This window comes from Ranitomeya imitator, chromosome 1, assembly GCF_032444005.1.
Source record: "Ranitomeya imitator isolate aRanImi1 chromosome 1, aRanImi1.pri, whole genome shotgun sequence".
NCBI classification, from domain to species: Eukaryota; Metazoa; Chordata; class Amphibia; order Anura; family Dendrobatidae; genus Ranitomeya; species Ranitomeya imitator.
Genome location: NC_091282.1, coordinates 828,796,803 through 828,818,787, shown reverse-complemented (window position 1 = coordinate 828,818,787; position 21,985 = coordinate 828,796,803). Strand labels below are relative to the sequence as shown.

The 21,985-nt window shown below is 47.9% G+C and overlaps 34 pseudogenes; all 34 read right to left on the bottom strand.

Moving 5' to 3' along the window:
• Window positions 1–615: 615 nt before the first annotated feature.
• On the bottom strand, window positions 616–734 carry LOC138659962 (5S ribosomal RNA; annotated as a pseudogene).
• Window positions 735–1,005: 271 nt separating this feature from the next.
• On the bottom strand, window positions 1,006–1,124 carry LOC138659052 (5S ribosomal RNA; annotated as a pseudogene).
• A 76-nt stretch (window positions 1,125–1,200) lies between these two features.
• On the bottom strand, window positions 1,201–1,319 carry LOC138659543 (5S ribosomal RNA; annotated as a pseudogene).
• Window positions 1,320–1,395: 76 nt separating this feature from the next.
• On the bottom strand, window positions 1,396–1,514 carry LOC138659051 (5S ribosomal RNA; annotated as a pseudogene).
• Window positions 1,515–1,590: 76 nt separating this feature from the next.
• Window positions 1,591–1,709, bottom strand: LOC138659542 (5S ribosomal RNA; annotated as a pseudogene).
• Window positions 1,710–2,565: 856 nt separating this feature from the next.
• Window positions 2,566–2,684, bottom strand: LOC138658799 (5S ribosomal RNA; annotated as a pseudogene).
• A 666-nt stretch (window positions 2,685–3,350) lies between these two features.
• Window positions 3,351–3,469, bottom strand: LOC138659913 (5S ribosomal RNA; annotated as a pseudogene).
• Window positions 3,470–3,936: 467 nt separating this feature from the next.
• LOC138659541 (5S ribosomal RNA) lies at window positions 3,937–4,055 on the bottom strand (annotated as a pseudogene).
• An 856-nt stretch (window positions 4,056–4,911) lies between these two features.
• LOC138658797 (5S ribosomal RNA) lies at window positions 4,912–5,030 on the bottom strand (annotated as a pseudogene).
• A 1,446-nt stretch (window positions 5,031–6,476) lies between these two features.
• LOC138658796 (5S ribosomal RNA) lies at window positions 6,477–6,595 on the bottom strand (annotated as a pseudogene).
• A 1,056-nt stretch (window positions 6,596–7,651) lies between these two features.
• On the bottom strand, window positions 7,652–7,770 carry LOC138659540 (5S ribosomal RNA; annotated as a pseudogene).
• A 271-nt stretch (window positions 7,771–8,041) lies between these two features.
• LOC138659050 (5S ribosomal RNA) lies at window positions 8,042–8,160 on the bottom strand (annotated as a pseudogene).
• Window positions 8,161–9,411: 1,251 nt separating this feature from the next.
• On the bottom strand, window positions 9,412–9,530 carry LOC138659961 (5S ribosomal RNA; annotated as a pseudogene).
• A 76-nt stretch (window positions 9,531–9,606) lies between these two features.
• Window positions 9,607–9,725, bottom strand: LOC138659190 (5S ribosomal RNA; annotated as a pseudogene).
• An 856-nt stretch (window positions 9,726–10,581) lies between these two features.
• Window positions 10,582–10,700, bottom strand: LOC138658795 (5S ribosomal RNA; annotated as a pseudogene).
• Window positions 10,701–11,366: 666 nt separating this feature from the next.
• LOC138659960 (5S ribosomal RNA) lies at window positions 11,367–11,485 on the bottom strand (annotated as a pseudogene).
• Window positions 11,486–11,561: 76 nt separating this feature from the next.
• On the bottom strand, window positions 11,562–11,680 carry LOC138659188 (5S ribosomal RNA; annotated as a pseudogene).
• Window positions 11,681–11,951: 271 nt separating this feature from the next.
• On the bottom strand, window positions 11,952–12,070 carry LOC138659203 (5S ribosomal RNA; annotated as a pseudogene).
• A 76-nt stretch (window positions 12,071–12,146) lies between these two features.
• LOC138658794 (5S ribosomal RNA) lies at window positions 12,147–12,265 on the bottom strand (annotated as a pseudogene).
• Window positions 12,266–13,125: 860 nt separating this feature from the next.
• On the bottom strand, window positions 13,126–13,244 carry LOC138659047 (5S ribosomal RNA; annotated as a pseudogene).
• A 666-nt stretch (window positions 13,245–13,910) lies between these two features.
• LOC138659701 (5S ribosomal RNA) lies at window positions 13,911–14,029 on the bottom strand (annotated as a pseudogene).
• Window positions 14,030–14,105: 76 nt separating this feature from the next.
• LOC138659240 (5S ribosomal RNA) lies at window positions 14,106–14,224 on the bottom strand (annotated as a pseudogene).
• A 271-nt stretch (window positions 14,225–14,495) lies between these two features.
• On the bottom strand, window positions 14,496–14,614 carry LOC138658793 (5S ribosomal RNA; annotated as a pseudogene).
• Window positions 14,615–15,274: 660 nt separating this feature from the next.
• Window positions 15,275–15,393, bottom strand: LOC138659959 (5S ribosomal RNA; annotated as a pseudogene).
• Window positions 15,394–15,469: 76 nt separating this feature from the next.
• Window positions 15,470–15,588, bottom strand: LOC138659239 (5S ribosomal RNA; annotated as a pseudogene).
• Window positions 15,589–15,859: 271 nt separating this feature from the next.
• LOC138659170 (5S ribosomal RNA) lies at window positions 15,860–15,978 on the bottom strand (annotated as a pseudogene).
• A 76-nt stretch (window positions 15,979–16,054) lies between these two features.
• Window positions 16,055–16,173, bottom strand: LOC138658792 (5S ribosomal RNA; annotated as a pseudogene).
• A 1,056-nt stretch (window positions 16,174–17,229) lies between these two features.
• Window positions 17,230–17,348, bottom strand: LOC138659046 (5S ribosomal RNA; annotated as a pseudogene).
• Window positions 17,349–18,207: 859 nt separating this feature from the next.
• LOC138659958 (5S ribosomal RNA) lies at window positions 18,208–18,326 on the bottom strand (annotated as a pseudogene).
• Window positions 18,327–18,402: 76 nt separating this feature from the next.
• On the bottom strand, window positions 18,403–18,521 carry LOC138659238 (5S ribosomal RNA; annotated as a pseudogene).
• Window positions 18,522–18,987: 466 nt separating this feature from the next.
• Window positions 18,988–19,106, bottom strand: LOC138658791 (5S ribosomal RNA; annotated as a pseudogene).
• A 666-nt stretch (window positions 19,107–19,772) lies between these two features.
• LOC138659237 (5S ribosomal RNA) lies at window positions 19,773–19,891 on the bottom strand (annotated as a pseudogene).
• A 1,251-nt stretch (window positions 19,892–21,142) lies between these two features.
• LOC138659236 (5S ribosomal RNA) lies at window positions 21,143–21,261 on the bottom strand (annotated as a pseudogene).
• A 271-nt stretch (window positions 21,262–21,532) lies between these two features.
• Window positions 21,533–21,651, bottom strand: LOC138658790 (5S ribosomal RNA; annotated as a pseudogene).
• Window positions 21,652–21,985: the final 334 nt, after the last annotated feature.

The window sequence follows — 21,985 nt, the reverse complement described above, 5'->3', positions numbered from 1 at the left end:
AAGCTTTGATAAAAACAAAACAATGTGGGAACCGTGCCACGGATTCCCTGCCAGTCTACCAAGCTGATACTTGCCCAGCCTCAAGCTACTTTGCATTTGTGATCTGATGAAGGCAGGAACATTGAGCTTAGTGCGGCCATTGATGGATTGTTAGCAACTCCGCAAGTTTTTTCAAGAGGAAGAGAATCGTAATACAAAGCTTTGATGAAAACTAAAAAGCATGTCAACGGTACCAGGAATTCCCAGCCAGTCTCCCATGCTGGTACTTGCCCAGCCTCAAGTAGCTCAGCATTTGCGATCTGACGAGGGCAGGCCCATTCAGCATAAAGAAGTAATTGACAGATAGGTCTGTAGCACAAATTTGGGTCTTTTCAAGCGGCAAAAAATTGTAAGGGTAAGCTTTGATAAAAACAAAAAGCACGTTAACGGTACCAGGGATTCCCAGCCAGTCTCCCATGCTGGTACTTGCCCAGCCTCAAGCTGCTTTGCATTTGTGATCTGACGAGGGCAGGCACATTCAGCTTAGAGTGACCGTTGACAGATAGTTAGCACCAGTGCGGGTCTTTTCAAGCGGAAAAAAATCGTAAGGGTAAGCTTTGATAAAAACAAAAAGCACGTCAACGGTACCAGGGATTCCCAGCCAGTCTCCCATGCTGGTACTTGCCCAGCCTCAAGCTGCTTTGCATTTGCGATCTGACGAGGGCAGGCACATTCAGCTTAGAGTGACCGTTGACAGATAGTTAGCACCAGTGCGGGTCTTTTCAAGCGGAAAAAAATCGTAAGGGTAAGCTTTGATAAAAACAAAAAGCACGTCAGCGGTACCAGGGATTCCCAGCCAGTCTCCCATGCTGGTACTTGCCCAGCCTCAAGCTGCTTTGCATTTGCGATCTGACGAGGGCAGGCACATTCAGCTTAGAGTGACCATTGACAGATAGTTAGCAACAGTGCGGGTCTTTTCAAGCGGAAAGAAATCGTAAGGGTAAGCTTTGATAAAAACAAAAAGCACGTCAGCGGTACCAGGGATTCCCAGCCAGTCTCCCATGCTGGTACTTGCCCAGCCTCAAGCTGCTTAGCATTTGCGATCTGACGAGAGCAGGCACATTCAGCTTAGAGTGGCCATTGACAGATAGTGAGCAACTCTGCGGGCCTTTTCAAGAGGAATAGAATCGTAAGGGTAAGCTTTGATGAAAAAAAAAGAAACGTCAATGGCACCAGGGATTCCCAGCCAGTCTCCCATGCTGGTACTTGCCCAGCCTCAAGCTGCTTTGCATTTGCGATCTGACGAGGGCAGGCACATTCAGCTTAGAGTGACCATTGACAGATAGTTAGCACCAGTGCGGGTCTTTTCAAGCGGAAAAAAATCGTAAGGGTAAGCTTTGATAAAAACAAAAAGCACGTCAGCGGTACCAGGGATTCCCAGCCAGTCTCCCATGCTGGTACTTGCCCAGCCTCAAGCTGCTTAGCATTTGCGATCTGACGAGAGCAGGCACATTCAGCTTAGAGTGGCCATTGACAGATAGTGAGCAACTCTGCGGGCCTTTTCAAGAGGAATAGAATCGTAAGGGTAAGCTTTGATGAAAAAAAAAGAAACGTCAATGGCACCAGGGATTCCCAGCCAGTCTCCCATGCTGGTACTTGCCCAGCCTCAAGCTGCTTTGCATTTGCGATCTGACGAGGGCAGGCACATTCAGCTTAGAGTGACCATTGACAGATAGTTAGCACCAGTGCGGGTCTTTTCAAGCGGAAAAAAATCGTAAGGGTAAGCTTTGATAAAAACAAAAAGCAAGTCAGCGGTACCAGGGATTCCCAGCCAGTCTCCCATGCTGGTACTTGCCCAGCCTCAAGCTGCTTTGCATTTGCGATCTGACGAGGGCAGGCACATTCAGCTTAGAGTGACCATTGACAGATAGTTAGCAACAGTGCGGGTCTTTTCAAGCGGAAAAAAATCGTAAGGGTAAGCTTTGATAAAAACAAAGAGCACGTCAGCGGTACCAGGGATTCCCAGCCAGTCTCCCATGCTGGTACTTGGCCAGCCTCAAGCTGCTTAGCATTTGCGATCTGACGAGAGCAGGCACATTCAGCTTAGAGTGGCCATTGACAGATAGTGAGCAACTCTGCAGGCCTTTTCAAGAGGAATAGAATCGTAAGGGTAAGCTTTGATGAAAAAAAAAGAAACGTCAATGGCCCCAGGGATTCCCAGCCAGTCTCCCATGCTGGTACTTGCCCAGCCTCAAGCTGCTTTGCATTTGCGATCTGACGAGGGAAGGCACATTCAGCTTAGAGTGACCGTTGACAGATAGTTAGCACCAGTGCGGGTCTTTTCAAGCGGAAAAAAATCGTAAGGGTAAGCTTTGATAAAAACAAAACGCACGTCAACGGTAACAGGGATTCCCAGCCAGTCTCCCATGCTGGTACTTGCCCAGCCACAAGCTGCTTTGCATTTGCGATCTGACGAGGGCAGGCACATTCAGCTTAGAGTGACCGTTTACAGATAGTAAGCACCAGTGCGGGTCTTTTCAAGCGGAAAAAAATTGTAAGGGTAAGCTTTGATAAATACAAAAAGCACGTCAATGGCACCAGGGATTCCCAGCCAGTCTCCCATGCTGGTACTTGCCCAGCCTCAAGCTGCTTTGCATTTGCGATCTGACGAGGGCAGGCACATTCAGCTTAGAGTGGCCATTGACAGACAGTTAGCACCTGTGCGGGTCTTTTCAAGCGGAAAAAATCGTAAGTGTAAGCTTTGATAAAAACAAAACAATGTGGGAACCGTGCCACGGATTCCCTGCCAGTCTACCAAGCTGATACTTGCCCAGCCTCAAGCTACTTTGCATTTGTGATCTGATGAAGGCAGGAACATTGAGCTTAGTGCGGCCATTGATGGATTGTTAGCAACTCCGCAAGTTTTTTCAAGAGGAAGAGAATCGTAATACAAAGCTTTGATGAAAACTAAAAAGCATGTCAACGGTACCAGGAATTCCCAGCCAGTCTCCCATGCTGGTACTTGCCCAGCCTCAAGTAGCTCAGCATTGGCGATCTGACGAGGGCAGGCCCATTCAGCATAAAGAAGTAATTGACAGATAGGTCTGTAGCACAAATTTGGGTCTTTTCAAGCGGCAAAAAATTGTAAGGGTAAGCTTTGATAAAAACAAAAAGCACGTTAACGGTACCAGGGATTCCCAGCCAGTCTCCCATGCTGGTACTTGCCCAGCCTCAAGCTGCTTTGCATTTGTGATCTGACGAGGGCAGGCACATTCAGCTTAGAGTGACCGTTGACAGATAGTTAGCACCAGTGCGGGTCTTTTCAAGCGGAAAAAAATCGTAAGGGTAAGCTTTGATAAAAACAAAAAGCACGTCAACGGTACCAGGGATTCCCAGCCAGTCTCCCATGCTGGTACTTGCCCAGCCTCAAGCTGCTTCGCATTTGCGATCTGACGAGGGCAGGCACATTCAGCTTAGAGTGACCGTTGACAGATAGTTAGCACCAGTGCGGGTCTTTTCAAGCGGAAAAAAATCGTAAGGGTAAGCTTTGATAAAAACAAAAAGCACGTCAGCGGTACCAGGGATTCCCAGCCAGTCTCCCATGCTGGTACTTGCCCAGCCTCAAGCTGCTTTGCATTTGCGATCTGACGAGGGCAGGCACATTCAGCTTAGAGTGACCATTGACAGATAGTTAGCAACAGTGCGGGTCTTTTCAAGCGGAAAAAAATCGTAAGGGTAAGCTTTGATAAAAACAAAAAGCACGTCAGCGGTACCAGGGATTCCCAGCCAGTCTCCCATGCTGGTACTTGCCCAGCCTCAAGCTGCTTAGCATTGTGCGATCTGACGAGAGCAGGCACATTCAGCTTAGAGTGGCCATTGACAGATAGTGAGCAACTCTGCGGGCCTTTTCAAGAGGAATAGAATCGTAAGGGTAAGCTTTGATGAAAAAAAAAGAAACGTCAATGGCACCAGGGATTCCCAGCCAGTCTCCCATGCTGGTACTTGCCCAGCCTCAAGCTGCTTTGCATTTGCGATCTGACGAGGGCAGGCACATTCAGCTTAGAGTGACCATTGACAGATACTTAGCACCAGTGCGGGTCTTTTCAAGCGGAAAAAAATCGTAAGGGTAAGCTTTGATAAAAACAAAAAGCACGTCAGCGGTACCAGGGATTCCCAGCCAGTCTCCCATGCTGGTACTTGCCCAGCCTCAAGCTGCTTTGCATTTGCGATCTGACGAGGGCAGGCACTTTCAGCTTAGAGTGACCATTGACAGATGGTTAGCAACAGTGCGGGTCTTTTCAAGCGGAAAAAAATCGTAAGGGTAAGCTTTGATAAAAACAAAAAGCACATCAGCGGTACCAGGGATTCCCAGCCAGTCTCCCATGCTGGTACTTGCCCAGCCTCAAGCTGCTTAGCATTTGCGATCTGACGAGAGCAGGCACATTCAGCTTAGAGTGGCCATTGACAGATAGTGAGCAACTCTGCGGGCCTTTTCAAGAGGAATAGAATCGTAAGGGTAAGCTTTGATGAAAAAAAAAGAAACGTCAATGGCACCAGGGATTCCCAGCCAGTCTCCCATGCTGGTACTTGCCCAGCCTCAAGCTGCTTTGCATTTGCGATCTGACGAGGGCAGGCACATTCAGCTTAGAGTGACCGTTGACAGATAGTTAGCACCAGTGCGGGTCTTTTCAAGCGGAAAAAAATCGTAAGGGTAAGCTTTGATAAAAACAAAACGCACGTCAACGGTAACAGGGATTCCCAGCCAGTCTCCCATGCTGGTACTTGCCCAGCCACAAGCTGCTTTGCATTTGCGATCTGACGAGGGCAGGCACATTCAGCTTAGAGTGACCGTTTACAGATAGTTAGCACCAGTGCGGGTCTTTTCAAGCGGAAAAAAATTGTAAGGGTAAGCTTTGATAAAAACAAAAAGCACGTCAATGGCACCAGGGATTCCCAGCCAGTCTCCCATGCTGGTACTTGCCCAGCCTCAAGCTGCTTTGCATTTGCGATCTGACGAGGGCAGGCACATTCAGCTTAGAGTGGCCATTGACAGACAGTTAGCACCTGTGCGGGTCTTTTCAAGCGGAAAAAATCGTAAGTGTAAGCTTTGATAAAAACAAAACAATGTGGGAACCGTGCCACGGATTCCCTGTCAGTCTACCAAGCTGATACTTGCCCAGCCTCAAGCTACTTTGCATTTGTGATCTGATGAAGGCAGGAACATTGAGCTTAGTGCGGCCATTGATGGATTGTTAGCAACTCCGCAAGTTTTTTCAAGAGGAAGAGAATCGTAATACAAAGCTTTGATGAAAACTAAAAAGCATGTCAACGGTACCAGGAATTCCCAGCCAGTCTCCCATGCTGGTACTTGCCCAACCTCAAGTAGCTCAGCATTTGCGATCTGACGAGGGCAGGCCCATTCAGCATAAAGAAGTAATTGACAGATAGGTCTGTAGCACAAATTTGGGTCTTTTCAAGCGGCAAAAAATTGTAAGGGTAAGCTTTGATAAAAACAAAAAGCACGTTAACGGTACCAGGGATTCCCAGCCAGTCTCCCATGCTGGTACTTGCCCAGCCTCAAGCTGCTTTGCATTTGCGATCTGACGAGGGCAGGCACATTCAGCTTAGAGTGACCGTTGACAGATAGTTAGCACCAGTGTGGGTCTTTTCAAGCGGAAAAAAATCGTAAGGGTAAGCTTTGATAAAAACAAAAAGCACGTCAGCGGTACCAGGGATTCCCAGCCAGTCTCCCATGCTGGTACTTGCCCAGCCTCAAGCTGCTTTGCATTTGCGATCTGACGAGGGCAGGCACATTCAGCTTAGAGTGACCATTGACAGATAGTTAGCAACAGTGCGGGTCTTTTCAAGCGGAAAAAAATCGTAAGGGTAAGCTTTGATAAAAACAAAAAGCACGTCAGCTGTACCAGGGATACCCAGCCAGTCTCCCATGCTGGTACTTGCCCAGCCTCAAGCTGCTTAGCAATTGCGATCTGACGAGAGCAGGCACATTCAGCTTAGAGTGGCCATTGACAGATAGTGAGCAACTCTGCGGGCCTTTTCAAGAGGAATAGAATCGTAAGGGTAAGCTTTGATGAAAAAAAAAGAAACGTCAATGGCACCAGGGATTCCCAGCCAGTCTCCCATGCTGGTACTTGCCCAGCCTCAAGCTGCTTTGCATTTGCGATCTGACGAGGGCAGGCACATTCAGCTTAGAGTGACCGTTGACAGATAGTTAGCACCAGTGCGGGTCTTTTCAAGCGGAAAAAAATCGTAAGGGTAAGCTTTGATAAAAACAAAACACACGTCAACGGTAACAGGGATTCCCAGCCAGTCTCCCATGCTGGTACTTGCCCAGCCACAAGCTGCTTTGCATTTGCGATCTGACGAGGGCAGGCACATTCAGCTTAGAGTGACCGTTTACAGATAGTTAGCACCAGTGCGGGTCTTTTCAAGCGGAAAAAAATTGTAAGGGTAAGCTTTGATAAAAACAAAAAGCACGTCAATGGCACCAGGGATTCCCAGCCAGTCTCCCATGCTGGTACTTGCCCAGCCTCAAGCTGCTTTGCATTTGCGATCTGACGAGGGCAGGCACATTCAGCTTAGAGTGGCCATTGACAGACAGTTAGCACCTGTGCGGGTCTTTTCAAGCGGAAAAAATCGTAAGTGTAAGCTTTGATAAAAACAAAACAATGTGGGAACCGTGCCACGGATTCCCTGTCAGTCTACCAAGCTGATACTTGCCCAGCCTCAAGCTACTTTGCATTTGTGATCTGATGAAGGCAGGAACATTGAGCTTAGTGCGGCCATTGATGGATTGTTAGCAACTCCGCAAGTTTTTTCAAGAGGAAGAGAATCGTAATACAAAGCTTTGATGAAAACTAAAAAGCATGTCAACGGTACCAGGAATTCCCAGCCAGTCTCCCATGCTGGTACTTGCCCAACCTCAAGTAGCTCAGCATTTGCGATCTGACGAGGGCAGGCCCATTCAGCATAAAGAAGTAATTGACAGATAGGTCTGTAGCACAAATTTGGGTCTTTTCAAGCGGCAAAAAATTGTAAGGGTAAGCTTTGATAAAAACAAAAAGCACGTTAACGGTACCAGGGATTCCCAGCCAGTCTCCCATGCTGGTACTTGCCCAGCCTCAAGCTGCTTTGCATTTGCGATCTGACGAGGGCAGGCACATTCAGCTTAGAGTGACCGTTGACAGATAGTTAGCACCAGTGTGGGTCTTTTCAAGCGGAAAAAAATCGTAAGGGTAAGCTTTGATAAAAACAAAAAGCACGTCAGCGGTACCAGGGATTCCCAGCCAGTCTCCCATGCTGGTACTTGCCCAGCCTCAAGCTGCTTTGCATTTGCGATCTGACGAGGGCAGGCACATTCAGCTTAGAGTGACCATTGACAGATAGTTAGCAACAGTGCGGGTCTTTTCAAGCGGAAAAAAATCGTAAGGGTAAGCTTTGATAAAAACAAAAAGCACGTCAGCGGTACCAGGGATACCCAGCCAGTCTCCCATGCTGGTACTTGCCCAGCCTCAAGCTGCTTAGCAATTGCGATCTGACGAGAGCAGGCACATTCAGCTTAGAGTGGCCATTGACAGATAGTGAGCAACTCTGCGGGCCTTTTCAAGAGGAATAGAATCGTAAGGGTAAGCTTTGATGAAAAAAAAAGAAACGTCAATGGCACCAGGGATTCCCAGCCAGTCTCCCATGCTGGTACTTGCCCAGCCTCAAGCTGCTTTGCATTTGCGATCTGACGAGGGCAGGCACATTCAGCTTAGAGTGACCATTGACAGATAGTTAGCACCAGTGCGGGTCTTTTCAAGCGGAAAAAAATCGTAAGGGTAAGCTTTGATAAAAACAAAAAGCACGTCAGCGGTACCAGGGATTCCCAGCCAGTCTCCCATGCTGGTACTTGCCCAGCCTCAAGCTGCTTTGCATTTGCGATCTGACGAGGGCAGGCACATTCAGCTTAGAGTGACCATTGACAGATAGTTAGCAACAGTGCGGGTCTTTTCAAGCGGAAAAAAATCGTAAGGGTAAGCTTTGATAAAAACAAAAAGCACGTCAGCGGTACCAGGGATTCCCAGCCAGTCTCCCATGCTGGTACTTGCCCAGCCTCAAGCTGCTTAGCATTTGCGATCTGACGAGAGCAGGCACATTCAGCTTAGAGTGGCCATTGACAGATAGTGAGCAACTCTGCGGGCCTTTTCAAGAGGAATAGAATCGTAAGGGTAAGCTTTGATGAAAAAAAAAGAAACGTCAATGGCACCAGGGATTCCCAGCCAGTCTCCCATGCTGGTACTTGCCCAGCCTCAAGCTGCTTTGCATTTGCGATCTGACGAGGGCAGGCACATTCAGCTTAGAGTGACCGTTGGCAGATAGTTAGCACCAGTGCGGGTCTTTTCAAGCGGAAAAAAATCGTAAGGGTAAGCTTTGATAAAAACAAAACGCACGTCAACGGTAACAGGGATTCCCAGCCAGTCTCCCATGCTGGTACTTGCCCAGCCACAAGCTGCTTTGCATTTGCGATCTGACGAGGGCAGGCACATTCAGCTTAGAGTGACCGTTTACAGATAGTTAGCACCAGTGCGGGTCTTTTCAAGCGGAAAAAAATTGTAAGGGTAAGCTTTGATAAAAACAAAAAGCATGTCAATGGCACCAGGGATTCCCAGCCAGTCTCCCATGCTGGTACTTGCCCAGCCTCAAGCTGCTTTGCATTTGCGATCTGACGAGGGCAGGCACATTCAGCTTAGAGTGCCCATTGACAGACAGTTAGCACCTGTGCGGGTCTTTTCAAGCGGAAAAAATCGTAAGTGTAAGCTTTGATAAAAACAAAACAATGTGGGAACCGTGCCACGGATTCCCTGCCAGTCTACCAAGCTGATACTTGCCCAGCCTCAAGCTACTTTGCATTTGTGATCTGATGAAGGCAGGAACATTGAGCTTAGTGCGGCCATTGATGGATTGTTAGCAACTCCGCAAGTTTTTTCAAGAGGAAGAGAATCGTAATACAAAGCTTTGATGAAAACTAAAAAGCATGTCAACGGTACCAGGAATTCCCAGCCAGTCTCCCATGCTGGTACTTGCCCAGCCTCAAGTAGCTCAGCATTTGCGATCTGACGAGGGCAGGCCCATTCAGCATAAAGAAGTAATTGACAGATAGGTCTGTAGCACAAATTTGGGTCTTTTCAAGCGGCAAAAAATTGTAAGGGTAAGCTTTGATAAAAACAAAAAGCACGTTAACGGTACCAGGGATTCCCAGCCAGTCTCCCATGCTGGTACTTGCCCAGCCTCAAGCTGCTTTGCATTTGTGATCTGACGAGGGCAGGCACATTCAGCTTAGAGTGACCGTTGACAGATAGTTAGCACCAGTGCGGGTCTTTTCAAGCTGAAAAAAATCGTAAGGGTAAGCTTTGATAAAAACAAAAAGCACGTCAACGGTACCAGGGATTCCCAGCCAGTCTCCCATGCTGGTACTTGCCCAGCCTCAAGCTGCTTTGCATTTGCGATCTGACGAGGGCAGGCACATTCAGCTTAGAGTGACCGTTGACAGATAGTTAGCACCAGTGCGGGTCTTTTCAAGCGGAAAAAAATCGTAAGGGTAAGCTTTGATAAAAACAAAAAGCACGTCAACGGTACCAGGGATTCCCAGCCAGTCTCCCATGCTGGTACTTGCCCAGCCTCAAGCTGCTTTGCATTTGCGATCTGACGAGAGCAGGCACATTCAGCTTAGAGTGATCATTGACAGATAGTTAGCACCAGTGCGGGTCTTTTCAAGCGGAAAAAAATCGTAAGGGTAAGCTTTGATAAAAACAAAAAGCACGTCAACGGTACCAGGGATTCCCAGCCAGTCTCCCATGCTGGTACTTGCCCAGCCTCAAGCTGCTTTGCATTTGCGATCTGACGAGGGCAGGCACTTTCAGCTTAGAGTGATCATTGACAGATAGTTAGCACCAGTGCGGGTCTTTTCAAGCGGAAAAAAATCGTAAGGGTAAGCTTTGATAAAAACAAAAAGCACGTCAGCGGTACCAGGGATTCACAGCCAGTCTCCCATGCTTGTACTTGCCCAGCCTCAAGCTGCTTAGCATTTGCAATCTGACGAGAGCAGGCACATTCAGCTTAGAGTGGCCATTGACAGATAGTGAACAACTCTGAGGGCCTTTTCAAGAGGAATAGAATCGTAAGGGTAAGCTTTGATGAAAAAAAAAGAAACGTCAATGGCACCAGGGATTCCCAGCCAGTCTCCCATGCTGGTACTTGCCCAGCCTCAAGCTGCTTTGCATTTGCGATCTGACGAGGGCAGGCACATTCAGCTTAGAGTGACCGTTGACAGATAGTTAGCACCAGTGCGGGTCTTTTCAAGCGGAAAAAAATCGTAAGGGTAAGCTTTGATAAAAACAAGACGCACGTCAACGGTAACAGGGATTCCCAGCCAGTCTCCCATGCTGGTACTTGCCCAGCCACAAGCTGCTTTGCATTTGCGATCTGACGAGGGCAGGCACATTCAGCTTAGAGTGACCGTTTACAGATAGTTAGCACCAGTGCGGGTCTTTTCAAGCGGAAAAAAATTGTAAGGGTAAGCTTTGATAAAAACAAAAAGCACGTCAATGGCACCAGGGATTCCCAGCCAGTCTCCCATGCTGGTACTTGCCCAGCCTCAAGCTGCTTTGCATTTGCGATCTGACGAGGGCAGGCACATTCAGCTTAGAGTGGCCATTGACATACAGTTAGCACCTGTGCGGGTCTTTTCAAGCGGAAAAAATCGTAAGTGTAAGCTTTGATAAAAACAAAACAATGTGGGAACCGTGCCACGGATTCCCTGCCAGTCTACCAAGCTGATACTTGCCCAGCCTCAAGCTACTTTGCATTTGTGATCTGATGAAGGCAGGAACATTGAGCTTAGTGCGGCCATTGATGGATTGTTAGCAACTCCGCAAGTTTTTTCAAGAGGAAGAGAATCGTAATACAAAGCTTTGATGAAAACTAAAAAGCATGTCAACGGTACCAGGAATTCCCAGCCAGTCTCCCATGCTGGTACTTGCCCAGCCTCAAGTAGCTCAGCATTTGCGATCTGACGAGGGCAGGCCCATTCAGCATAAAGAAGTAATTGACAGATAGGTCTGTAGCACAAATTTGGGTCTTTTCAAGCGGCAAAAAATTGTAAGGGTAAGCTTTGATAAAAACAAAAAGCACGTTAACGGTACCAGGGATTCCCAGCCAGTCTCCCATGCTGGTACTTGCCCAGCCTCAAGCTGCTTTGCATTTGTGATCTGACGAGGGCAGGCACATTCAGCTTAGAGTGACCGTTGACAGATAGTTAGCACCAGTGCGGGTCTTTTCAAGCTGAAAAAAATCGTAAGGGTAAGCATTGATAAAAACAAAAAGCACGTCAACGGTACCAGGGATTCCCAGCCAGTCTCCCATGCTGGTACTTGCCCAGCCTCAAGCTGCTTTGCATTTGCGATCTGACGAGGGCAGGCACATTCAGCTTAGAGTGACCGTTGACAGATAGTTAGCACCAGTGCGGGTCTTTTCAAGCGGAAAAAAATCGTAAGGGTAAGCTTTGATAAAAACAAAAAGCACGTCAACGGTACCAGGGATTCCCAGCCAGTCTCCCATGCTGGTACTTGCCCAGCCTCAAGCTGCTTTGCATTTGCGATCTGACGAGAGCAGGCACATTCAGCTTAGAGTGATCATTGACAGATAGTTAGCACCAGTGCGGGTCTTTTCAAGCGGAAAAAAATCGTAAGGGTAAGCTTTGATAAAAACAAAAAGCACGTCAACGGTACCAGGGATTCCCAGCCAGTCTCCCATGCTGGTACTTGCCCAGCCTCAAGCTGCTTTACATTTGCGATCTGACGAGGGCAGGCACTTTCAGCTTAGAGTGATCATTGACAGATAGTTAGCACCAGTGCGGGTCTTTTCAAGCGGAAAAAAATCGTAAGGGTAAGCTTTGATAAAAACAAAAAGCACGTCAGCGGTACCAGGGATTCACAGCCAGTCTCCCATGCTTGTACTTGCCCAGCCTCAAGCTGCTTAGCATTTGCGATCTGACGAGAGCAGGCACATTCAGCTTAGAGTGGCCATTGACAGATAGTGAACAACTCTGCGGGCCTTTTCAAGAGGAATAGAATCGTAAGGGTAAGCTTTGATGAAAAAAAAAGAAACGTCAATGGCACCAGGGATTCCCAGCCAGTCTCCCATGCTGGTACTTGCCCAGCCTCAAGCTGCTTTGCATTTGCGATCTGACGAGGGCAGGCACATTCAGCTTAGAGTGGCCATTGACAGACAGTTAGCACCTGTGCGGGTCTTTTCAAGCGGAAAAAATCGTAAGTGTAAGCTTTGATAAAAACAAAACAATGTGGGAACCGTGCCAGGGATTCCCTGCCAGTCTACCAAGCTGATACTTGCCCAGCCTCAAGCTACTTTGCATTTGTGATCTGACGAAGGCAGGAACATTGAGCTTAGTGCGGCCATTGATGGATTGTTAGCAACTCCGCAAGTTTTTTCAAGAGGAAGAGAATCGTAATACAAAGCTTTGATGAAAACTAAAAAGCATGTCAACGGTACCAGGAATTCCCAGCCAGTCTCCCATGCTGGTACTTGCCCAGCCTCAAGTAGCTCAGCATTTGCGATCTGACGAGGGTAGGCCCATTCAGCATAAAGAAGTAATTGACAGATAGGTCTGTAGCACAAATTTGGGTCTTTTCAAGCGGCAAAAAATTGTAAGGGTAAGCTTTGATAAAAACAAAAAGCACGTCAACGGTACCGGGATTCCCAGCCAGTCTCCCATGCTGGTACTTGCCCAGCCTCAAGCTGCTTTGCATTTGCGATCTGACGAGCGCAGGCACATTCAGCTTAGAGTGACCATTGACAGATAGTTAGCACTAGTGCGGGTCTTTTCAAGCGGAAAAAAATCGTAAGGGTAAGCTTTGATAAAAACAAAAAGCACGTCAACGGTACCAGTGATTCCCAGCCAGACTCCCATGCTGGTACTTGCCCAGCCTCAAGCTGCTTTGCATTTGCGATCTGACGAGGGCAGGCACATTCAGCTTAGAGTGACCATTGACAGATCGTTAGCACCAGTGCGGGTCTTTTGAAGCGGAAAAAAATCGTAAGGGTAAGCTTTGATAAAAACAAAAAGCACGTCAGCGGTACCAGGGATTCCCAGCCAGTCTCCCATGCTGGTACTTGCCCAGCCTCAAGCTGCTTAGCATTTGCGATCTGACGAGAGCAGGCACATTCAGCTTAGAGTGGCCATTGACAGATAGTGAGCAACTCTGCGGGCCTTTTCAAGAGGAATAGAATCGTAAGGGTAAGCTTTGATGAAAAAAAAAGAAGCGTCAATGGCACCAGGGATTCCCAGCCAGTCTCCCATGCCGGTACTTGCCCAGCCTCAAGCTGCTTTGCATTTGCGATCTGACGAGGGGAGGCACATTCAGCTTAGAGTGGCCATTGACAGACAGTTAGCACCTGTGCGGGTCTTTTCAAGCGGAAAAAATCGTAAGTGTAAGCTTTGATAAAAACAAAACAATGTGGGAACCGTGCCAGGGATTCCCTGCCAGTCTACCAAGCTGATACTTGCCCAGCCTCAAGCTACTTTGCATTTGTGATCTGACGAAGGCAGGAACATTGAGCTTAGTGCGGCCATTGATGGATTGTTAGCAACTCCGCAAGTTTTTTCAAGAGGAAGAGAATCGTAATACAAAGCTTTGATGAAAACTAAAAAGCATGTCAACGGTACCAGGAATTCCCAGCCAGTCTCCCATGCTGGTACTTGCCCAGCCTCAAGTAGCTCAGCATTTGCGATCTGACGAGGGCAGGCTCATTCAGCATAAAGAAGTAATTGACAGATAGGTCTGAAGCACAAATTTGGGTCTTTTCAAGCGGCAAAATATTGTAAGGGTAAGCTTTGATAAAAACAAAAAGCACGTCAACGGTACCAGGGATTCCCAGCCAGTCTCCCATGCTGGTACTTGCCCAGCCTTAAGCTGCTTTGCATTTGCGATCTGACGAGGGCAGGCACATTCAGCTTAGAGTGACCGTTGACAGATAGTTAGCACCAGTGCGGGTCTTTTCAAGCGGAAAAAAATCGTAAGGGTAAGCTTTGATAAAAACAAAAAGCACGTCAACGGTACCAGGGATTCCCAGCCAGTCTCCCATGCTGGTACTTGCCCAGCCTCAAGCTGCTTTGCATTTGCGATCTGACGAGGGCAGGCACATTCAGCTTAGAGTGACCATTGACAGATAGTTAGCACCAGTGCGGGTCTTTTCAAGCGGAAAAAAATCGTAAGGGTAAGCTTTGATAAAAACAAAAAGCACGTCAGCGGTACCAGAGATTCCCAGCCAGTCTCCCATGCTGGTACTTGCCCAGCCTCAAGCTGCTTAGCATTTGCGATCTGACGAGAGCAGGCACATTCAGCTTAGAGTGGCCATTGACAGATAGTGAGCAACTCTGCGGGCCTTTTCAAGAGGAATAGAATCGTAAGGGTAAGCTTTGATGAAAAAAAAAGAAACGTCAATGGCACCAGGGATTCCCAGCCAGTCTCCCATGCTGGTACTTGCCCAGCCTCAAGCTGCTTTGCATTTGCGATCTGACGAGGGCAGGCACATTCAGCTTAGAGTGGCCATTGACAGACAGTTAGCACCTGTGCGGGTCTTTTCAAGCGGAAAAAATCGTAAGTGTAAGCTTTGATAAAAACAAAAAGCACGTCAACGGTGCCAGGGATTCCCAGCCAGTCTCCCATGCTGGTACTTGCCCAGCCTCAAGCTGCTTTGCATTTGCGATCTGACGAGGACAGGCACATTCAGCTTAGAGTGACCGTTGACAGATAGTTAGCACCAGTGCGGGTCTTTTCAAGCGGAAAAAAATGGTAAGGGTAAGCTTTGATAAAAACAAAAAGCACGTCAACGGTACCAGGGATTCCCAGCCAGTCTCCCATGCTGGTACTTGCCCAGCCTCAAGCTGCTTTGCATTTGCGATCTGACGAGGACAGGCACATTCAGCTAAGAGTGACCGTTGACAGATAGTTAGTACCAGTGCGGGTCTTTTCAAGCGGCAAAAAATCGTAAGGGTAAGCTTTGATAAAAACAAAAAGCACGTTAACGGTACCAGGGATTCCCAGCCAGTCTCCCATGCTGGTACTTGCCCAGCCTCAAGCTGCTTTGCATTTGCGATCTGACGAGGGCAGGCACATTCAGCTTAGAGTGACCGTTGACAGGTAGTTAGCACCAGTGCGGGTCTTTTCAAGCGGAAAAAAATCGTAAGGGTAAGCTTTGATAAAAACAAAAAGCACGTCAACGGTACCAGGGATTCCCAGCCAGTCTCCCATGCTGGTACTTGCCCAGCCTCAAGCTGCTTTGCATTTGCGATCTGACGAGGGCAGGCACATTCAGCTTAGAGTGACCGTTGACAGATAGTTAGCACCAGTGCGGGTCTTTTCAAGCGGCAAAAAATCGTAAAGGTAAGCTTTGATAAAAACAAAAAGCACGTCAACGGTACCAGGGATTCCCAGCCAGTCTCCCATGCTGGTACTTGCCCAGCCTCAAGCTGCTTTGCATTTGCGATCTGACGAGGGCAGGCACATTCAGCTTAGAGTGACCATTGACAGATAGTTAGCACCAGTGCGGGTCTTTTCAAGCGGAAAAAAATTGTAAGGGTAAGCTTTGATAAAAACAAAAAGCACGTCAACGGTACCAGGGATTCCCAGCCAGTCTCCCATGCTGGTACTCGCCCAGCCTCAAGCTGTTTTGCATTTGCGATCTGACGAGGGCAGGCACATTCAGCTTAGAGTGACCATTGACAGATCGTTAGCACCAGTGCGGGTCTTTTCAAGCGGAAAAAAATCGTAAGGGTAAGCTTTGATAAAAACAAAAAGCACGTCAGCGGTACCAGGGATTCCCAGCCAGTCTCCCATGCTGGTACTTGCCCAGCCTCAAGCTGCTTAGCATTTGCGATCTGACGAGAGCAGGCACATTCAGCTTAGATTGGCCATTGACAGATAGTGAGCAACTCTGCGGGCCTTTTCAAGAGGAATAGAATCGTAAGGGTAAGCTTTGATGAAAAAAAAAGAAACGTCAATGGCACCAGGGATTCCCAGCCAGTCTCCCATGCTGGTACTTGCCCAGCCTCAAGCTGCTTTGCATTTGCGATCTGACGAGGGCAGGCACATTCAGCTTAGAGTGGCCATTGACAGACAGTTAGCACCTGTGCGGGTCTTTTCAAGCGGAAAAAATCGTAAGTGTAAGCTTTGATAAAAACAAAACAATGTGGGAACCGTGCCAAGGATTCCCTGCCAGTCTACCAAGCTGATACTTGCCCAGCCTCAAGCTACTTTGCATTTGTGATCTGACGAAGGCAGGAAGATTGAGCTTAGTGCGGCCATTGATGGATTGTTAGCAACTCCGCAAGTTTTTTCAAGAGGAAGAGAATCGTAATACAAAGCTTTGATGAAATCTAAAAAGCATGTCAACGGTACCAGGAATTCCCAGCCAGTCTCCCATGCTGGTACTTGCCCAGCCTCAAGTAGCTCAGCATTTGCGATCTGACGAGGGCAGGCCCATTCAGCATAAAGAAGTAATTGACAGATAGGTCTGTAGCACAAATTTGGGTCTTTTCAAGCGGCAAAAAATTGTAAGGGTAAGCTTTGATAAAAACAAAAAGCACGTCAACGGTACCAGGGATTCACAGCCAGTCTCCCTTGCTGGTACTTGCCCAGCCTCAAGCTGCTTTGCATTTGCGATCTGACGAGGACAGGCACATTCAGCTTAGAGTGACCGTTGACAGATAGTTAGCACCAGTGCGGGTCTTTTCAAGCGGCAAAAAATCGTAAGGGTAAGCTTTGATAAAAACAAAAAGCACGTCAACGGTACCAGGGATTCCCAGCCAGTCTCCCATGCTGGTACTTGCCCAGCCTCAAGCTGCTTTGCATTTGCGATCTGACGAGGGCAGGCACATTCAGCTTAGAGTGACTGTTGACAGATAGTTAGCACCAGTGCGGGTCTTTTCAAGCGGAAAAAAATCGTAAGGGTAAGCTTTGATAAAAACAAAAAACACGTTAACGGTACCAGGGATTCCCAGCCAGTCTCCCATGCTGGTACTTGCCCAGCCTCAAACTGCTTTGCATTTGCGATCTGACGAGGGCAGGCACATTCAGCTTAGAGTGACCATTGACAGATCGTTAGCACCAGTGCGGGTCTTTTCAAGCGGAAAAAAATCGTAAGGGTAAGCTTTGATAAAAACAAAAAGCACGTCAGCGGTACCAGGGATTCCCAGCCAGTCTCCCATGCTGGTACTTGCCCAGCCTCAAGCTGCTTAGCATTTGCGATCTGACGAGAGCAGGCACATTCAGCTTAGAGTGGCCATTGACAGATAGTGAGCAACTCTGCGGGCCTTTTCAAGAGGAATAGAATCGTAAGGGTAAGCTTTGATGAAAAAAAAGAAACGTCAATGGCACCAGGGATTCCCAGCCAGTCTCCCATGCTGGTACTTGCCCAGCCTCAAGCTGCTTTGCATTTGCGATCTGACGAGGGCAGGCACATTCAGCTTAGAGTGGCGATTGACAGACAGTTAGCACCTGTGCGGGTCTTTTCAAGCGGAAAAAATCGTAAGTGTAAGCTTTGATAAAAACAAAACAATGTGGGAACCGTGCCAGGGATTCCCTGCCAGTCTACCAAGCTGATACTTGCCCAGCCTCAAGCTACTTTGCATTTGTGATCTGACGAAGGCAGGAAGATTGAGCTTAGTGCGGCCATTGATGGATTGTTAGCAACTCCGCAAGTTTTTTCAAGAGGAAGAGAATCGTAATACAAAGCTTTGATGAAATCTAAAAAGCATGTCAACGGTACCAGGAATTCCCAGCCAGTCTCCAAGCTGGTACTTGCCCAGCCTCAAGTAGCTCAGCATTTGCGATCTGACGAGGGCAGGCCCATTCAGCATAAAGAAGTAATTGACAGATAGGTCTGTAGCACAAATTTGGGTCTTTTCAAGCGGCAAAAAATCGTAAGGGTAAGCTTTGATAAAAACAAAAAGCACGTTAACGGTACCAGGGATTCCCAGCCAGTCTCCCATGCTGGTACTTGCCCAGCCTCAAGCTGCTTTGCATTTACGATCTGACGAGGGCAGGCACATTCAGCTTAGAGTGACCGTTGACAGATAGTTAGCACCAGTGCGGGTCTTTTCAAGCGGAAAAAAATCGTAAGGGTAAGCTTTGATAAAAACAAAAAGCACGTCAACGGTACCAGGGATTCCCAGCCAGTCTCCCATGCTGGTACTTGCCCAGCCTCAAGCTGCTTTGCATTTGCGATCTGACGAGGGCAGGCACATTCAGCTTAGAGTGACCGTTGACAGATAGTTAGCACCAGTGCGGGTCTTTTCAAGCGGAAAAAAATGGTAAGGGTAAGCTTTGATAAAAACAAAAAGCACGTCAACGGTACCAGGGATTCCCAGCCAGTCTCCCATGCTGGTACTTGCCCAGCCTCAAGCTGCTTTGCATTTGCGATCTGACGAGGGCAGGCACATTCAGCTTAGAGTGACCATTGACAGATAGTTAGCACCAGTGCGGGCCTTTTCAAGCGGAAAAAAATCGTAAGGGTAAGCTTTGATAAAAACAAAAAGCACGTCAACGGTACCAGGCATTCCCAGCCAGTCTCCCATGCTGGTACTTGCCCAGCCTCAAGCTGCTTTGCATTTGCGATCTGACGAGGGCAGGCACATTCAGCTTAGAGTGACCATTGACAGATCGTTAGCACCAGTGCGGGTCTTTTCAAGCGGAAAAAAATCGTAAGGGTAAGCTTTGATAAAAACAAAAAGCACGTCAGCGGTATCAGGGATTCCCAGCCAGTCTCCCATGCTGGTACTTGCCCAGCCTCAAGCTGCTTAGCATTTGCGATCTGACGAGAGCAGGCACATTTAGCTTAGAGTGGCCATTGACAAATAGTGAGCAACTCTGCGGGCCTTTTCAAGAGGAATAGAATCGTAAGGGTAAGCTTTGATGAAAAAAAAAGAAACGTCAATGGCACCAGGGATTCCCAGCCAGTCTCCCATGCTGGTACTTGCCCAGCCTCAAGCTGCTTTGCATTTGCGATCTGACGAGGGCAGGCACATTCAGCTTAGAGTGGCCATTGACAGACAGTTAGCACCTGTGCGGGTCTTTTCAAGCAGAAAAAATCGTAAGTGTAAGCTTTGATAAAATCAAAACAATGTGGGAACCGTGCCAGGGATTCCCCGCCAGTCTACCAAGCTGATACTTGCCCAGCCTCAAGCTACTTTGCATTTGTGATCTGACGAAGGCAGGAACATTGAGCTTAGTGCGGCCATTGATGGATTGTTAGCAACTCCGCAAGTTTTTTCAAGAGGAAGAGAATCGTAATACAAAGCTTTGATGAAAACTAAAAAGCATGTCAACGGTACCAGGAATTCCCAGCCAGTCTCCCATGCTGGTATTTGCCCAGCCTCAAGTAGCTCAGCATTTGCGATCTGACGAGGGCAGGCCCATTCAGCATAAAGAAGTAATTGACAGATAGGTCTGTAGCACAAATTTGGGTCTTTTCAAGCGGCAAAAAATTGTAAGGGTAAGCTTTGATAAAAACAAAAAGCACGTCAACGGTACCAGGGATTCCCAGCCAGTCTCCCATGCTGGTACTTGCCCAGCCTCAAGCTGCTTTGCATTTGCGATCTGACGAGGGCAGGCACATTCAGCTTAGAGTGACTGTTGACAGATAGTTAGCACCAGTGCGGGTCTTTTCAAGCGGAAAAAAATCGTAAGGGTAAGCTTTGATAAAAACAAAAAGCACGTCAACGGTACCAGGGATTCCCAGCCAGTCTCCCATGCTGGTACTTGCCCAGCCTCAAGCTGCTTTGCATTTGCGATCTGACGAGGGCAGGCACATTCAGCTTAGAGTGACCATTGACAGATCGTTAGCACCAGTGCGGGTCTTTTCAAGCGGAAAAAAATCGTAAGGGTAAGCTTTGATAAAAACAAAAAGCACTTCAACGGTACCAGGGATTCCCAGCCAGTCTCCCATGCTGGTACTTGCTCAGCCTCAAGCTGCTTAGCATTTGCGATCTGACGAGAGCAGGCACATTCAGCTTAGAGTGGCCATTGACAGATAGTGAGCAACTCTGCGGGCCTTTTCAAGAGGAATAGTATCGTAAGGGTAAGCTTTGATGAAAAAAAAAGAAACGTCAATGGCACCAGGGATTCCCAGCCAGTCTCCCATGCTAGTACTTGCCCAGCTTCAAGCTGCTTTGCATTTGCGACCTGACGAGGGCAGGCACATTCAGCTTAGAGTGGCCATTGACAGACAGTTAGCACCTGTGTGGGTCTTTTCAAGCGGAAAAAATCGTAAGTGTAAGCTTTGATAAAAACAAAACAATGTGGGAACCGTGCCAGGGATTCCCTGCCAGTCTACCAAGCTGATACTTGCCCAGCCTCAAGCTACTTTGCATTTGTGATCTGACGAAGGCAGGAACATTGAGCTTAGTGCGGCCATTGATGGATTGTTAGCAACTCCGCAAGTTTTTTCAAGAGGAAGAGAATCGTAATACAAAGCTTTGATGAAAACTAAAAAGCATGTCAACGGTACCAGGAATTCCCAGCCAGTCTCCAAGCTGGTACTTGCCCAGCCTGAAGTAGCTCAGCATTTGCGATCTGACGAGGGCAGGCCCATTCAGCATAAAGAAGTAATTGACAGATAGGTCTGTAGCACAAATTTGGGTCTTTTCAAGCGGCAAAAAATTGTAAGGGTAAGCTTTGATAAAAACAAAAAGCACGTTAACGGTACCAGGGATTCCCAGCCAGTCTCCCATGCTGGTACTTGCCCAGCCTCAAGCTGCTTTGCATTTACGATCTGACGAGGGCAGGCACATTCAGCTTAGAGTGACCGTTGACAGATAGTTAGCACCAGTGCGGGTCTTTTCAAGCGGAAAAAAATCGTAAGGGTAAGCTTTGATAAAAACAAGAAGCACGTCAACGGTACCAGGGATTCCCAGCCAGTCTCCCATGCTGGTACTTGCCCAGCCTCAAGCTGATTTTGCATTTGCGATCTGACGAGGGCAGGCACATTCAGCTTAGAGTGACCGTTGACAGATAGTTAGCACCAGTGCGGGTCTTTTCAAGCGGAAAAAAATGGTAAGGGTAAGCTTTGATAAAAACAAAAAGCACGTCAACGGTACCAGGGATTCCCAGCCAGTCTCCCATGCTGGTACTTGCCCAGCCTCAAGCTGCTTTGCATTTGCGATCTGACGAGGGCAGGCACATTCAGCTTAGAGTGACCATTGACAGATAGTTAGCACCAGTGCGGGCCATTTCAAGCGGAAAAAAATCGTAAGGGTAAGCTTTGATAAAAACAAAAAGCACGTCAACGGTACCAGGCATTCCCAGCCAGTCTCCCATGCTGGTACTTGCCCAGCCTCAAGCAGCTTTGCATTTGCGATCTGACGAGAGCAGGCACATTCAGCTTAGAGTGGCCATTGACAGATAGTGAGCAACTCTGCGGGCCTTTTCAAGAGGAATAGAATCGTAAGGGTAAGCTTTGATGAAAAAAAAAGAAACGTCAATGGCACCAGGGATTCCCAGCCAGTCTCCCATGCTGGTACTTGCCCAGCCTCAAGCTGCTTTGCATTTGCGATCTGACGAGGGCAGGCACATTCAGCTTAGAGTGGCCATTGACAGACAGTTAGCACCTGTGCGGGTCTTTTCAAGCGGAAAAAATCGTAAGTGTAAGCTTTGATAAAATCAAAACAATGTGGGAACCGTGCCAGGGATTCCCTGCCAGTCTACCAAGCTGATACTTGCCCAGCCTCAAGCTACTTTGCATTTGTGATCTGACGAAGGCAGGAACATTGAGCTTAGTGCGGCCATTGATGGATTGTTAGCAACTCCGCAAGTTTTTTCAAGAGGAAGAGAATCGTAATACAAAGCTTTGATGAAAACTAAAAAGCATGTCAACGGTACCAGGAATTCCCAGCCAGTCTCCCATGCTGGTACTTACCCAGCCTCAAGTA